The sequence below is a fragment of the Microcebus murinus genome, chromosome 1 (assembly GCF_040939455.1).
Source record: "Microcebus murinus isolate Inina chromosome 1, M.murinus_Inina_mat1.0, whole genome shotgun sequence".
Taxonomy (NCBI): domain Eukaryota; kingdom Metazoa; phylum Chordata; class Mammalia; order Primates; family Cheirogaleidae; genus Microcebus; species Microcebus murinus.
Window position 1 is genome coordinate 71,478,966 of NC_134104.1, and position 17,462 is coordinate 71,496,427.

The window sequence follows — 17,462 nt, forward strand, 5'->3', positions numbered from 1 at the left end:
TAATTAGGCATATAAATTTTTAATAAAATTAATAAATAGCATCCACAGAGCACCACTTCCCAAAAAAGTAATCCATTCCCTATTACTCCCACAGACAATCTATTAAAAATGGATTCTGTGTTTGAATGAATTTGAAAAATGCAGATAATATAGCTCCTTGAAAATGTGTAATCCGTATCAGCTTTTTTGGCTCTGAGGTGTCCCTCTGTCAAGAAAAATACATTTCTCAAGCTACTTTATGACAAAGCTGTTAGGTTTGTTCCAGGTGGGAACTCAAAAAAGTATGCATAGGACGGAGTGCGGTTAATAGAAAACTAAGGTTTGTGACTCAGTAGCCGCAGGAGTCTGGAGAGTCCCTGGACGTCGTAAATCTAACAGACGGCTGCAGCCAGCATTCCTAACTCCCTTATCTCTACAGAATGAGACCGAGGTAGGGCTCCCAGAAATTGGTTGTTTAAAAAAAATTTTATTGCAGCAGCTGTTCTGACCCAGGTACTCACCCCCAGCCCCGCTCCGCCCCGAGACACCCTCTGTAAAACCCAAGGCTTTCCCCTCTCTCAGGGTGGATGCTTTTTCGCCTCCACCTATCTGCACCCAGATGCTCAAAATAAACAGCATTTTGCTACACATGAGGCTTCGTGTGTCTCTCTCTTGGCTCCGTACCTAACAAAAGCCATTTTATTTTTTCATGGAAGACATTTTTCAAAACAATGCTACAGATAATACTTTTAAAAAGGTCAACAAGAAATATGCAAAAAAAAATATGAATACATTTAAAACTGAAGTAAAAGCAAAAAAAAACTAGTCTTGGAGTTTTGGTCCTGACAGGTCTAGATTCATGCTTTAAACATACATGAAAAATAGACATAACAAGCAAAGCAAAAGTTTTTAAATGTTGGACAATGGGCATGATTACTAAGAGAAGAAAAATGCATTAAGTTAGCTCCATCATGAGTGGCCTTTAGCCTGGGACCTGTCAGAAGGGGTGAAAGGAGAGGGGCTCCAGCTGGAGAGCAGAGGTCAGCATCTGGGGTGGTCAGGCAACTGGGGCTTATGAGGCAGGGTCCTGGAAAGGAGGAGTTGCATAGAGAAGGAGCTCAAAATCTACATAGAAGTCCTCTTGTCTTTGGCCAAATGCAATGTTATTAATACCTTATGCACAGGGAGACTCAATGAGACCTGGTAAAAAAGAGCTGCTGGACCCAACTGTTAGGTCCAGCGCCGAGAAAGAAACACATGAGGACTCATGTGTAGCAAAATGCTGTTTTATTTTGAGCATCTGGGTACAGATGGGTGGAGGCCAAAGAGCTTCCACCCTGAGAGAAGGGAAAGCCTTGGGTTTTATGGAGCATTTCTCTGGTGGGGAGCGAGTGACCTAGGCCAGAACAACCGTTGTAATAAAATTTTTTTAAACAACCAGCTTCTAGGACTCCTGCCCCAGTCACATCCATCCTTCAGTTCCCATTGTCCTTATCAGGAGAGATATGGAAGGATAGACTTCATCCCTTTGGGGAGGGTGGGGAAAGGAATGCTGGCTGCAGCTGACTGCTAGATTTACAGCGTTCCAGAGACTCTCCAGATTCCTGCAGCTATTGTTTTACAAGCCTAAGTTTTCCATTAACTGCATTCTGTCCTATACATACTTTTCAGGTTCCCACCTGGAACAAACCTAACACCAACCAAGTATCCTCCTCAAGAGAGATTCTGAAGGACCCACAGTATGCAGGAAGTTCTAACCCTCCAGAGCAAGGAGAGCTGAATAAATACTGTGAGCCTTCTATTGATGGTTCCCAAAGACTTTAGCTCTAGACTAAGGGCTACACAAGACCCCACCTAATGAAGCTTAAAAATAAGCCTCAAAGGGAACCAGCCAATCTGCCAGTAAATTTCTGCCTGCCACAACAAAATTTAAAAGTCCTTCCAGGAAGAAAAATATCTAGACTTTCAAAACTGGAGCATTTCAATTGTCCAGGGCACAATAAAATATTACTAGATATTTATCTTTTTAAAAAAGCCAAAAGTTATGACCCCATAAAAGGGAGTGGTGGATGGTCATAGAGTCAATAGAGACAGATTCGGAGATGACCAAGGTGCTGGAATTAGCAAACAAGTACTTAAAACATCACTTATACATGTTTACAGATTTAAAAAGAAAGATGGACATAATGGGTGAATAAGTTCTCAATATGAAAAATACAGTGCCTGCAATAAAAACAAGAAACCCCAATACGCTTGCAAATACATATTTTTTCTTTTAAGAAATACCTTAAAAACACCTAGTTATTAATTACTTTCCATAATAAAGCTTTCAGTTTCATGTTTAGATTTGTACTTGAGTTTTGCAGATTCTGGAGATTTAAAAGAAACCTCAGAGCACTAACACATTTTATAAGCTGTGACTGAAAAAGACATAGAGATTATATCTAGATATAAAAATTAGAACTTGGCTGTTAATGGCAAGTTATAAATGATTCATTAGCTGGTTTGACTGTGGAGAGTGAAAAAGAATAGTTTCCTTAGTGAGAAGCAATGAAAGAAAATATTTCAAAACTAAAATATGAAGCAAAAACAAGTCATAGACAAATATAGTCACCCACATAAAAGGAGTTTTATATAATTTCACCGTCAATCAAAGCCAGTTCTTCACATTTTCAGGAGACATTTGCCTCCCTTGAGTTTTATCTTTTCATATTATGCCACAAGTCAGCATGACAGAGCACCAACTTTTGTAGAATATCTTCTGTCGAAATCTTGTAAGATCCTCTGGATCTTGGGTCAGGAAGTTCAATCAGGTATTGGTTAATGGGGTGTGTGTGAGTGTAAAGAGGAATTATATCCTGTGGCCTGTGGATTCTTCTGGTAGGAATGAAGTTCTATCTCTATTCCTTAACACAGTGACATGACCAAGGGAGGAGGCAGAGCTGATACATTTTACAGTCACCAGCACATGGTAGTAATAAACAGTAGATTGACTTCTGGTTGGTTTTAATGTTGTTTTAAAATTCTCTGTAGGGGTTACTTCCATTGCGCCCCCTCCTCTCCCAAAATACACCACTGCCTGAACATTTTGCTTGTTACTTTCATAAGCTATCCTTTCTTCAGTTAATCAGGCATTAAAAGAGTTAATTGGAATAATGCTCTTAGTCTCTTTACAGCAGATTTCATTAAGGGACTGAATTTATCCCAGGGGCTTTAATCATGTATTATATGGACCTATTTTTAATTATTCTCAAAAAATGTTCTCATGCGTGGACTCTAAGAATGATATAAAAAAATCTAGGAAATTTAATAATGTTAAATTTATATAGCAACTAAATATTTTTTAAAGTTAAAATTTCATTTAAATCCCTTAGTGCTATTGTATCCTTTTAGATATAGATGGATATTATTATTTTCATTTGACACGTGATGAAACTAAGGCCCAGAAAACATATTGTCTAAAGTCATAAAGTTCATTAGTGACAATGAGGTAACTAGAGTCCACTCTCCTATTGCCCTACTCTATTTTCTTTTTACTAAAGTATGCTGCATCATTTATGTGTCTATTCAAGTTCATTACCCCTTTTAATATGACACTATCAAGAAAAGTATTTTGTAAATTTAGATTTTTATCTTTAATATTTCCATTTAACTAACAAGAAAGCTGCCGAAGATTGGTAATGCAAACACTTAAGATCAAGGTGCAATTTATTGCCCCAGGACAGGAAGTTGAGCTCTATACCAAGACAAAAGGTTTAATAACTAAGCCTGAGAATATCTCTTGCATGGATGATGACTTTTGCCCACAGTGAAGACTCAGCCTCAGGCAGCTGTGGGCAGGCAGGAGCGTGTGACCTAGGTGAAAATCTGTCCTTAAGGCCTTAGAAAGAGCTGGACTAATTTCCCATACCAACCATATCAGAATACATTTGGCAATACAATTAGAAAGAGGCCTTGAAATTTAGTTTTCCTAAGCATCTCTAAATCCTCATTTAGAATACACCACCTTATTTCCATGTAAAAGCTAATCACTTTTAGATGAGCTGAAGAACCCGTAGGTCCATGAGGCCAGAGGCTCATACAGGCATACAATTGTACCACCTCTTAGCGTGAGGTCTCAGAAATACTGATGTGAGATGCTTGCCACAGAGCCACAGAGGAATGGAAGAGGAAACTCCACGGTAGAGGCTGGGGCCAGACTGCTTGTGTCAGGATGCTGGGTAGGGGATGTGGCAAAGATTCAGAAGGGTCCAAGAGGCTGGCAAGAGCACGTTCGTGGAGGCAGCCATGGAGCATCACTAGGCAATCACCAACCCAAGAGAGAAAGACCAGATGACAGTAGACAGCCATGCCCAGTGATGAGAGATAATGCCTCACAGACCAGAGGAACCAGCAGGTGGCACAAGGAAACAACATGGATCTGATAATTCTCCTGCCTTCCTCAAAATCATGGTGTTAATGTAATTCCCTTCCTTATAGGCACATAGAGCACTTCTAACTCCCAGATAATCTCAGGATGAGGAGCTGAAGGAAGGGTCAAGTAGAGTATTTTTGCCTTAAAGTAGAACATTATCTGAAGGAACTATTTAAATCATTACATTGGAGTAGAAATTTCTTTAATGTTTAAATAACCTTAAACTTACAAAAGAGTTGCAAATACAGTATAAAAGCTATCTGTGAATAACTTACTGAAATGATACCTTTAAAACAAAAATAATCCAATGTGTTTTGTTTCCAAAAAAAAAAAAAACAAGAAAATTCTCCTCCATGACTATAGTACAACTATTAAAATCAGGAAATTAGCATTGATAAATTGCTGCCATTTCATCCTTAGGCTCCATTAATGTGATCAGTTGTCACAATAATATCCTTTGTAACAAAAGGATGCAATTCAGAATCACACACTGCATGTCTCTTTATTTGTATTTAGAACACTCTCATGATCTTGAATCTTTTGAAGATTATAGGCTGGTTATTTTGTAGAATGTCCTCAGTTTAGGTTTTCTGATGTTTCTTCACAGTGAGATCTAGTTGTGTCATCTCTGGCAGGACTATCACAGAAGCGATACTGTGTGCTTTTCCTCGCATCTGATCAGGGGACATGTGATTTTCAATTTGTTCTGTAACTGATGTTGTTCACTTTGATCACTCGATTAAAGCCTGCTAGATGTATCCACTGTGGCTTTACTCTTTTTCCCTTTTTAATTAACAGATATTTTGTGGGGAGGCATTTTAAAACTATGTAAATATTCTGTTCTTCCTCATACCGTGTTTCCCCGAAAATAAGACCTCCCCATAAAATAAGCCCTAGCAGGATTTCTAAGCATTTGTGCAATACAAACCCTACCCCAAAAATAAGACCTAGTGATGGGTGTGGCTACGCAGCGTATCTGTACAACCCATGCATTTTGTCGCGCAGCAGTAAAGAAAATGAGCAGCCCTTCCCGTTTGCCCCATCGTTGACAGCTACTATCCCAGAGGTGACCAGAAAGGTGCAGGCAGACCCACCAACAAGGTCGGCTCCCCCTGTCAGGTCCCGGCCATCCTGTGCGCGCTGCAAGCTGAGGCTTTGAGGGGAAAATAACACATTCCCTGAAAATAAGCCCTGGAGTGTCTTCTTGAGGAAAAATAAATATAAGTAAGACCCTGTCTTATTTTCGAGGAAACACGGTACTTGTAGCTTATTTGTCAATTGGCTCATATTTTCCTATTTTTAAGTGGGTTATAATTTTTTACTATCATTGTTTATTTTTGATGCTCTGCGTCTTTTTGATATGTCTCCATCATTCTTCAAGCACTTCCTTAGCTTTCTGGCACAGTCAGGTGCTCCAGGCTCTGTCCTACCCTGCTCAGTCCCACCCAAAGACTTCAGGACTGGATTGTTCAGGAAGGGAAGAGAAGGGAAGAGGAAGTGCTGACAGTTTTAACCTCAAGCAGAGAAGTTATTAATAATTTCTATCTTCCTTACCTCCCTGTCTAACATGTGAGACTTAAAAGAAAACAAAATAATGTGCTTATGCTCTGCAAATATGAGTGGCAGTATAAGGGAATTTAAAATCTTGCTACATTTATGTTACTAGGGAGAAGTGTTAGGGGACCTGTGTTCACAGCTCACAGACTTTGTGGGTTCCCTGGGTTCATTACTTATGTTCACGTTTCGTTCGTTCCTCTGCAGTGCTTAGCAGCAAATCTGTGAAACACCAGTAACATGAACCTGCTTTAGGATCTTCAATAATGGAAGAACTGGTGCAATTTTAATACTCTTCTAAAGTGATTTCAAAGAGTAGGCACAAGAGGGTATGTAGACTGATGGAGTCATGTGAACAATAAACAAGCTCAAATCTCTAGAGTCTGGAAAAATAAAAAGATGGAGAAAACCAAAACTTATCCAGGACTCAAAGGACACCTGGTGGCTTAAAAAGCAGGAGACAGTGTCATCTTAGACAGCAGCACTTCACAACTTCTCCCAGGACTCACACTATTTCCTACAGATTGAGTCACACCTAGGAAGTAACAACACTTAGCACTTTCATGCTCTCCAAGGAGCCACTTATTCATATACAAACACAACCTGGGCATAACAAATTTTCAACAGTGTTTTCTCTCGGGAGAATGGCATTTTGAAAGATATTCATTTTCTAGATTTTTACATTTCTGATATGTTGGAACATTTACTAAGTATGTATTTATTTTGTAATCAGAAAAATTGAAGACATGTAAAGACATAAAAATAGTAAAATAACAGATGAGGAGCTAAGTAGTTTTATTAATATATTGCAATAAAGTATTTTTCCTTTTTTCTGAGGTATGATATTACATTTTGTAAAATGTATTATACAAATCTTAAGTGTATAACTGGGGGGATTTTTATATATGATAATGCTACAGTAACCACCATCTGGATCAAGATAGAAAACATTTCTATCATGCAAGAGCATTTTCTTGCACCTCTTTCCATCCAGTCCTCCACTAAGGTAACCGCTATTCTGATTTGTATCCCAAAGGTCAGGGACAGGAAGCAGGTTCCAGCTCTGCTTTGACCATTAATGTACAGTGCCAATCTATATAAGCCCCTCTGCCTCTGTGTGTCTTAGGAAGTAGATTAAATGACCTTTATGGAACCTTTTAGTTTTACTATTCCAAAAGAGACATGATAAGTGAAGCATTTTCCCCTAAGAGTCTTTTAGTAAATGAGCAGAAAGAATTATCTCCCAACTTCCAAGCCTAACTGCATCTACTGAACCATAGGGCTTCTGTATAAATTAGTTCCTAAAGCTGAATCAAATAGAGTTTATTCAAATGAGAAGGTGATGCTTAATTCTGAAATGTTAGATTGATTAATGCTTTATTCATTCACTTATTTCACCAGCACTTTTTTTTTTTTTTACTGTTTATGACTTGCCCGACATCAGTTTGGCAGGAAATGGGCTTGTCTGGAGAGACTGTGATAGTCAGAGCTGAGCCTGCTCCTCAGTCTAGTGGAAGAATGAAAACACAGGTCCAAGTGACTGTAATGGAAGGAAGAAATTCTCAAGGTCGAAAGCAAAAAACAGATACAGTTCTAAGAGGGACTGAAACTCACATTCAGCTGAGACAACAGTGCAGGGTCCATGGAGGGGGGGTGACTGGAGAGCTGGATCTTGAATGACGAGTAGTTGGATGCATAGAAATAGAGTTTGTTAAAAAAATGTGCTATTCTCTCATGAGGATGACATGCTCCATCTACAGATCATGCACAGGGAATTCTTTTGTTCAGCAAGATTAATGGTTTTGTGCTGAAGTCCTCACAGATTCCACCTGATTTATAACTGAAATTTGGCAGGTCATCATTAGTAAAACTGTTTTTGTATAACAGATTGACATCAATGGATCTTTCATATGTCATATCAAGAAATTAAGACATACAGAGAAAATTTTGTGTCCACAGGGCCACTGTGTATTAGTGATTCTTGTCACAACATTCTAGGCTATTCTGTATCCACCTGAAGGGCTCTAAGATTTTCTGGTTGGGCTGAATAGTAGATGACTTCCACCAATGCCATAGGAGTTTCTCTTCTCCTAGAACTTTATGAATTTTTTTTCTTGTATTGTTGGTGAGTGCTTCCTTCTTGATTTTACATTTTTATTATTGACTTTTAAAATATTGAATGGCCCGAGACCTCACTTCACTGATATCCTGAGATCTTTAGATTTGAGCTCTCTTGGGATGCTCCTCTGTGCTGTCACTCTATGTAAAAAAAAAATGCTTTTACAAAGGCAATGAAGCAGGAGACTGATGGCTAGGCTCTCAAAGGAAGATTAGGAAATGAAAAATCACAATTGTTGATTTTCTTATAGCTAGTTACTCATTTTTAGTAGTATATTTAAAAATTACCCACAATCTGAATTGTATTATCTTAACATTTTTTATTGAATATTATTTTCCTATTAAAAAGAAGTTATTTTCTTCTTAATAAAAAATGCATTCAGCTCCACTTATGTGCTAGGAGCTGATACTCCATGGAAATGCAGAGGAGATAAGATTATAATTTCTCAGCATCATGTGTCATAATTCTTTAAACTGCACCCTTGATGTATCAGGCACTTTTGTGGGTGCTAGGAGAAAATACAAGTGAACCACAGGGTTTCAGAGGTCATCTCTTACAAGCTTCCATTTTTTGCAGAAATTATAGCTCAGGGAGATTATGTAATTTAACCAAGGTCATGTGGCTGATATATTTCACAACCAGGACATGACCTTTCTTTTCTGGATTAGTAGGTTTCCCATGACCAAAAAAAAGTCTCTTTCATAGGAATAAAAGCAAATCTGATCAATGTTTTACTGAAATGGTCTTATACTTTGATAGGCTAGGAACTGTTAGCTAAGGAACTTGTATCATCTCTTCTCAATAAAACATTATAGATTATATTGGATCCATCATATTTTTTTACATGAAGTGTGTCACAAAGTCAGCTTACACAGGTTGAAGTGAGAAAGTCATATAGCCAGCTCAGTCAATTAGCAAAGAATATACATTGCTGAGAGCAAGACATTTTGATGTGGGGTATAATTTATAAGAATTTATTGTTAATAACTTAAAACTAAAAGAACCAGAATATGATTTTTTTCCTAAGAGGAACAGCTGCTACCTGTAGTAGAATCATGACTTACCAAGTCATCTACATAACTAGGATCAGAAATAATTTCAAACTAATAAATATATTACTTTCTTATCTTAGCCTCTATCAACCGAAATATGACTGCTGCTATCATTCATGTTCTTTGTTTATCCTCTACTTTTTCCAGTTCCTGTCTGATTTGGAAGAAAAAGGACACCCCTTCTTTTTTTACACACTACCCTACATTTGCACAGAACCACAAATTGCCTTTTTTAATCTTGTTTTCAATGCTATGTATTCATTAGCTCATTTTTTAATTTATTTAGCAAACTCGGATTGAACATCCACCATGTGGTAATAAGGCATTGGATTAGGCACTGGAGATATGAGAGTGAACAAGACATTGTCCTCAGTTAAAGAGACAAGTAAAGCAAGGTCTTTCCATCCTGAGTAAGAAATGCCACCTTAAGGACAATCTCAGAGTGCTAGAGAAGAATTTAGGAGAAGCCTATAACACAGACATGAAGGTCATAGAAATGACTTCTTGGTTATTCTGATTCTGCAACATGACAGCAAGATGGCTGTGATTTTTCCCCCTCCTTATCTAAAGAAAGAAACCGAGTTTCAGAAAGTTTAAGTGACCATCTCACGCATTGAGTCCTTCAACAAACATTCATTCACGCCATACAGTGCCTAAAAAATCTATCAGGCACAGTCCTTGGCACTCACAATACATTAGTGAAAGGAAAAGATGACATACTCGTAATCAGGAAATGTACATTCCAGTGGGAGAGGAAAGGTATAAACAAAAGCATGCAGAACATGTTGGATATTAATAAGTGCTCAAAAGAAAACTAAATCGGATATTGATGTTTAAAGAAAAAGATGGACAGAGGCTAAATTACTATTTCACAGAAACTAGTCAAGGAAACCCTTTTCAATAAGGTGACATTTAAACTGAGGCCTGAATGAAGTAAGGAACAGAGTGACTTACAGGAATAGTTTAGAGGGAACGGCAAGTACAAAGACCCTCAATATACTCAAAGTGTTGTTTGAATAACAGCAAGATGGTAATTATGGCTAAAGAAGGAATTGGGAAGTAGATCATGTTGAGCCAGTATGATTAGAAGCCACTGAAAATTGTAATCAGGAGAGTTGATTTTTTAAATTTTATCTTTTGAAGGGATCATTATGGCTGTTAAGTATAGAAACAGACTATTGGGCAAGAGAATGGCAAAGTTTATTCAGAAGGCTATTTAATAGATACGGTCTGTGGAAGATTCTGGGCCTTGGACCTGGGTAACAGAATACAGGAGGTGAGAAACGATCTGATTCTGGACATGTTTTGAGGTGAAGTTAATAGGATTCGCTGACGGATGAATATGAGGTGTGGAAAAAGCAGAGGGGCCAAAGTAGGAGCTGGAATTACAATGGTGAACAAAACAGACAGGGCCGTCTATCCCTACCATATATCCAGTAGAGGGATAGACAGCCAATAAACTAACAAACAAATAAATGTGATTACATTTTGTGATAAGTACTAAAAAGAAGATAGCAGAGTGCAATGCTATAAAATAACAAGAGTACTCATTTTCAACAGAGTAGTCAGGGACAGCCTCTCTGGGGAAATTGTATCTAAGCTAAAGCCTGAAGAATGAGATGAGGCCACCATGCAAAGACGCAGGAATGCAGTGTTCCAGGGGGAGGCTCTAGTAAGCATATCAGCCCTAAGGTCGCAGAGCTGAAAAGGAGAAAAGCCAGGAATTAAACCATCTGCCCTACTCTTAAGCCTGTTTTGTTCAACTCTTACGCCTGTTTTGTTCTACTCTTACATGCTCTAGTTCAATGGTTTTCAAGGTATGATCTGTGGATTCCAGAGTTCCCTGAGTCCCTTTTGTGGTTGTCCACAAGATCAAAACTCCTTCCATGTTAATACTAAGACATTATTTTCATTTTCCTTGCAAATTGTCTCATAAGTATACAGTGTTTTTCAAAGGCTATGAGAAGTAATATCGCAACAGATTGAATGCAAAGCAAATATGCGAATCCAGCTGTCTTCTGTTAAGCCAGACATTTAAAAAATGTAAAGCGATGTCACTCTTCTCACTAAATTATTTTTATTTTGTGAAATAATTATTTTTCACAACATATGTAATTTATGGCAACACGTGAAAAGGTTAGTAATGTTATGTTAAACAAACGTATATTTTTTAAATTGCTCAGTATTGGTTTTGAATAAGGTAAATATGAATAAATATAACCCACAAAAACAAAGTTTCTTTGGGTCCTACATAATTTTTAAAGGTGTAAAGGATCTTGGTACCACAAGTTTAAGAACTGCTGCTCTAGTATTAATGTTAAAGCTCTCAAGTTTTGTATTACACTTTGTCTCTAGATATAAGATCCCCTTTAATACCCCAAACTTTCCTTAAAAATAAAAAGAAAGAATTGCTAACATTTATTGAGTGTTTACTACATTCTAGGCATGTCCTAAATGCTTCACATATTTTAACTAATTTAATCCTCTTAAACAAACTTATACAGTGGGTAGTTTTATTATATCCATTTTATAATGAGGGAACCAAGGAACAGAGACATTAAAACTTGTCCCAGGTCACATAGCTAGTAAGTGATAGAGCTTGGATATAAACCCAAGCAGTCTTGCTCTACAGACAACATTTATAACCATTAGTGTTAATTTAATATATGTGAACAAACTAATGAGAACTTAGTCCTAATGCTATATAAACCTCTTTTGTAGGGGATTACAGTAACTCCACCTGGCTGGTGGATCAAGGTCAGGCAGAGTGGTGGCCTGAAATATAATATAGTAGGAGGAGTTAAAGCCCTGGCTAAGGAGCGCTGAGCATCAAGTCATGGAAATTTAACTCTGCCAAGTTCTGCAGTCAAGCATAAATCAGGAAAATATCAGAACCACAGAGTCCAAAGCTATGTGGGCACTTCTTTAACTTGCAACAGCAAGGATAGGAGTGAAGTTCATGCTTCTTTTCCAACCTAAGACATCAGTCATCTCTAAGCACTATAAATCCCTGGTTCTCTGATTCTCAAAGGAGGCCTGTATTCCCTGGAGGTCTTAGATATAGGAGAGATCTTGGTTGAGATTGGAAAATGTTCTGTCTCTCCTCCTATACCAAAAGCCAATCAAGATCACTGAATTAGAGGTTTCCAGAAGAATAACAGGAGAAGGGCTGTAGTACCCAAAACTTGTTTTTATTTATTGAAGGATTTGTGGAATCCATCATAGGAATTCATAGGATTTCATAGGTGAATTACCTGGCTTAATAACATCACCTTAGGGGAAACACTTACACTAGAGTATATTTTGCAATACAGATTGAATGTCCCTTATTTGAAATGCTTGGGACCAGAAGTGTTTAGAATTTCAGATTTCAGGATTAAGGATAGTTAACCTGTAATATACATTTATTATTATACAATATTCACACATGGTTTGCAGAATTTCACTTGAAGAGTCTTTTAAGTGGTACAAAAATTCCTAAAAACTCATTTATTATAATCTGGTATAAAGACCAGAATCAATAAGGAATAAAAATCTAATTATATTCTACCAGGCATAAATATAATAAGAATTTGAAAAATGGCATTTTAAATTCTGCTTAGTAGAATGAGTTACAATTTCCACATTCTGTATAGTGCAATTGCAAAGTGAAAGGGCAATTTTTATATATGAGAACCCATAGTCTCATCTGTCACAAGCTATATAAGCTCTTTCTCTCTCCTCTTCACTGAGATGAGGTCAGCCTCACCAGAGTATATATTATGCAAATGAAGTAATGAATGAGAGGAGGAGAGGAGCTGAATAAAACTAGAAATCAGTCATAAGAGAAACATTCAAACCTTTACAAAATCATGGAAATTAAACAACCTGCTACTAAATAATTATTGGGTCAAAAATTAAACTAAGATGGAAATCAAAAAATTCTTTGCACTGAATGAAAAAGTGGACACAAGATATCAAAACCTATGGGATACAGCAAAAGCATTACTCTGGGGAAAACTCATAGCCTTAAATGCCTACATCAAAAAGACAGAAATATCACAAATTGTCACATCTCAAGGACCCAGAAAAGGAAGAATAAACCAAACCCAAGGCCAGCAGAAGAAAAGAAATAAGGTCAGAGCAGAACTAAATGAATTGGAAAACAATAAAAAAATACAAAGAACTACTGAAACAAAAAGTTGGTTCTTTGAAAAGATAAACAAAATTGACAGACCTCTTGGTAGATTAACCAAGAACAGAAGAGAAAAGACCCAAATAAGCTCAATCAGAAATGAAAAAGGTGACATTACAACTGATACTGCAGAAATTCAAACCATCATCCAAGAATAATATGTAAATCTCTATGTCCATAAACTAAAGGACATATAGGAAGGAAATGGACTAGTTCCTGGAAACACATAACCTCCAAGACTCAACCAGGAAGAGATAGAACTCCTGAACAGACTAATAACAAACAGTAAGATTTAAAAAACAGCCCACAACAACAACAAAAAGCCCTGGAATAGATGGATTCACAGCCAAATTCTATCAGACCTACAAAGAAGTCCTGGTACCCATAATACAGAACTTACTCCATAATATTGTGAAGGAGGGAATCCTTCCCAACTCATTCTACAAAGCCAGTATCACCTTGATATCAAAGCCAGGAAAGGACACAACAACAACAACAAAAAACCTACAGACCAATATTCTGTATAAATAGAGATGTAAAAATCCTCAGTAAAATACTAGCAAATGAAATTCAACAGGACATCAAAAAATAATCCACCAGGATGAAGTGGGCTTCATCCCAGGGATGCTAGGATGGTTCAACATACATAATTCAATAAATGTGATTTGCCACATAAACAAAAGTAAAAACAAAGACCATATGATCATCTCAATAGATGCAGAAAGAGCATTTGACAAAATCCAGCACCCTTTCATGACAGAAATTCTCAATACACTAAGCATGGAAGGCTCATATCTCAGAATTATAAAAGCCATGTATGACAAACCCACAGGCAACATCATACTGAATGGGGAAAAGTTGAAAACATTCTCCCTAAGAACTGGAACAATACAAGGATATTCCTGTCACCATTTCTATTCAACATAGGGCTAGAAGTCCTAGCCAGAGCAATCAGGCAAGAGAAGAATATTAAGGGTATCCAAAGCAGGACAGAGGATATCAAACTATCTCTCTTTGCTGACGATATGATTTTGTATCAAGGCAACCCCAAAGATTCTACCAAGAGTCTCCTGGAATTGATAAATTTAGTGAATTCTCAGGATACAAAATCAATGTACACAAATCAGTGGCATTTCTATATACTAATAACAGTCACCCTGAGAGGCAAATCAAAGACTGAATACTGTTCACAATAGCTACAAAGATTATAAAATACCTAGGAATATATATAACCAAGGAGATGAAAGATCTCTACCAGGAGAACTATGAAACTCTGAGGAAAGCAATTGCAGAGGATACAAACAAATGGAAAAACATATCATGCTCATGGATAGGCAGAATCAACATTGTTAAAATGTCTGTACTACCCAAAGTGATTTACAAAGTCAATGGAATCCCCATCAAATTACTGAAATCATACTTTACAGATCTAGAAAAAATAATTTTATGATTCATTTGGAACCAGGAAAGAGCCGAAATAGACAAAGCAATCTTAAGCAGAAAGAACAAATCTAGAAGCATCACATTACCAGACTTCAAACTATACTATAAGGCCCCAGTGGCAATCATGGCAACAACAAAAATAAATAAATGGTATTTGATTAAACTAAAAAGCTTCTGAACAGCTAAGGAAATAATCAACAGGGCAAATAGACAGCCTACTGAATGGGAGAAATTATTCACAAGCTACACATCTGATAAAGGGCTAATAACCAGGATTTACAAAGAACTAAAGCAAATCAGCAGGATAAAAACAAACAACCCTACTAAAAAGTGGGAAAAAGACACAAACAGAAGCTTTTCAAAAGAAGATAGACTAATAGCCAATAAACATATGAAAAAATGCTCAATGCCATTAATCATCAGGGAAATGCAAATGAAAACCACAATGAGATATCACCTTATCCCAGTCAGAATGACTTTTATTAAAAAGTCCAAAAGCAATATATGCTGGTGTGGATGCAGACAGACAGGAATGCTTATACACTGTTGGTGGGAGTGCAAATTAATACAACCTCTATGGAAAACAGTATGAAGATTCCTCAAGGAACTAAAAGTAGACTACCATTTGATCCAGCAATCCCACTATTGAGCATTTATGCAAAAGAAAAGAAAACTTTTCATCAAAAAGATACCTGTACTTGAAAGTTTATTACAGCACAATTCATAATTGCAGAGATGTGGAATCAACCCAGGTGCCTATCAATTCAGGAGTGGATTAATAAAATGTGGTATATATTTTCCATGGAGTACTGCTTAGCCATAAAAAAGACAAATAAATAGCTTTTGCAACAATTTGAGTGGAACAATTCTCCTAAGTGAAGTATCTCAAGAATGGAAAAACAAATACCACATGTACTCATTATTACATCGGAACTATCTGATGAGCACAGATGTGCCCCGAGGTAAGTAAAACTCAGTGGAAATCAACCAATGGGGGGGGCAGAGTAGAGAAGGAAAACCTACCTAATGGGTACTATGAACACTATTTGGGTAACAGGCACACCTAGAGCCAGGACTCAGGCATGACAAAAGTGATTCATGTAACCTAAAACACTTATACTCCCTTAATATTTTGAAATTTAAAAATATATATATATTTGTTAACCAAGCATAGCTATAAATATAGGCAATTTTAGCCAAAATGTATGTAAATTATGGTGTGATTATTTAAATATAAATTATTATAAACATATTGCTAAATGTATTAAAAATGTGTGGTTCCTTCAGTTCTCCCAGTTACCAAATCATAAAGCTACATGTATTATTATATCTATGTAATATTTTATTAAAAACAGGTTATATTCAAAAAAGTTGAAAACACTAACATAGTATATTCAGATTATTATTACAGGTGAATTTTAGTAGGCTACCAATTTCCTGAAGAGATTTAAAACTAAATTTATTTTCTGAGAATTTATCTTATAATTAAATGAGTAACTTGTCTATACTAATCTCTATGGGAAATTACCCTTTTTAATGGTGTGACATTGCCAGCCATTTTGCTCTCCAAAGCAGCTGTTGCACTCTGGATCATTTCTTAAGGCATAGCGTCTTCCTCTCTGACTCATTATCACACATGACTAAGGCTCCATTGAAGAGGCCAGAGCACAATGTGTCTAAAAGTTGTTTTTATCTTATAATTTCAAATATCTTCCCCAAAATAGATTTATTCAGATATTTGAACAAGCAATTAGTTGATAGAGTTAGGAAGTGTTTAACTTTCAGAACATTCATATAAATGGATCAAATGAAATAAAAGGTGTGAAAGAACTATTACAAAAAGAGAAGCACTGTAAAACAAATGGAATTATTTCCATTATCAAGGTATTAATATTGAAATAGATAACATTTAATAGCATAGTAAGCACTTGGCATTTGCTTTTCTTCTTCTGGACAATGATAAACTCTAAGAAAGGAATATTATAAAAGTTTTTCTATAATCATTGCAGTATGTCTAATTAACACCCCCTTTTTATACATGAAAGCTGATAAACCAAAGTGGCATTCAGAGAAGTAAGACCTTATTTTGTTTTTGACTCTCGGGGTAATAGCAAGTTCATATGCCGTTAAAGATGCAGGAATGGAGTTACAGCATGTATTCATAAATCAAAACTTGTGCTGTGAGGGAAGAAAAAAAATGTTTCCTAGAAAAACTAAGAGGTGACTTATAATTGAAAAACCACCTGCATGTTGGTGTGTAAGTTGCACTCAATACTCCTTGGATGTGACATGCAGAACTCCCTATTGTCCACATTAGCCTCCACAGAAGTTTTGTTGAAAGGTCTCCCCAAAGGAATACTTATGCATTTTGTTTTTGTGCTCACGCTTAATGGTGGTAAATGGATTAACACAGCAGTCTCTGATAGTATGATGGATGGAGCTGGAAGAGCAATTTTCTAAACACCCTTTCTTTACTTGATGGATGTTTCCATTGCTATCTCTTCCCTCGGGGCTCTTTGTGCACAAAATCTCTCTTCCGAAAAGAGTTTTCATTGCATGCTATTAGTACCAGTGGATTTATGGTATCCACTCGTGAAAACAGTTTTTCTGCCATTCTGTAGGTAGAATCTGCTCTGGCATTCTATGCAAAATGATGTCCCAGTTCTTTGATCTGAAGCTCCCACTGTGTTAACATTTTTTAAGTATGAGACACAATTTAGTTCTGAA

At 36.8% G+C, this 17,462-nt stretch overlaps 1 long non-coding RNA gene across 2 annotated transcripts in view; it reads left to right on the top strand.

Moving 5' to 3' along the window:
* LOC105879766 (uncharacterized) overlaps window positions 1-17,462 on the top strand; it is a 215,802-nt gene that overhangs the window by 44,156 nt on the left and 154,184 nt on the right. The window lies entirely within an intron of this gene.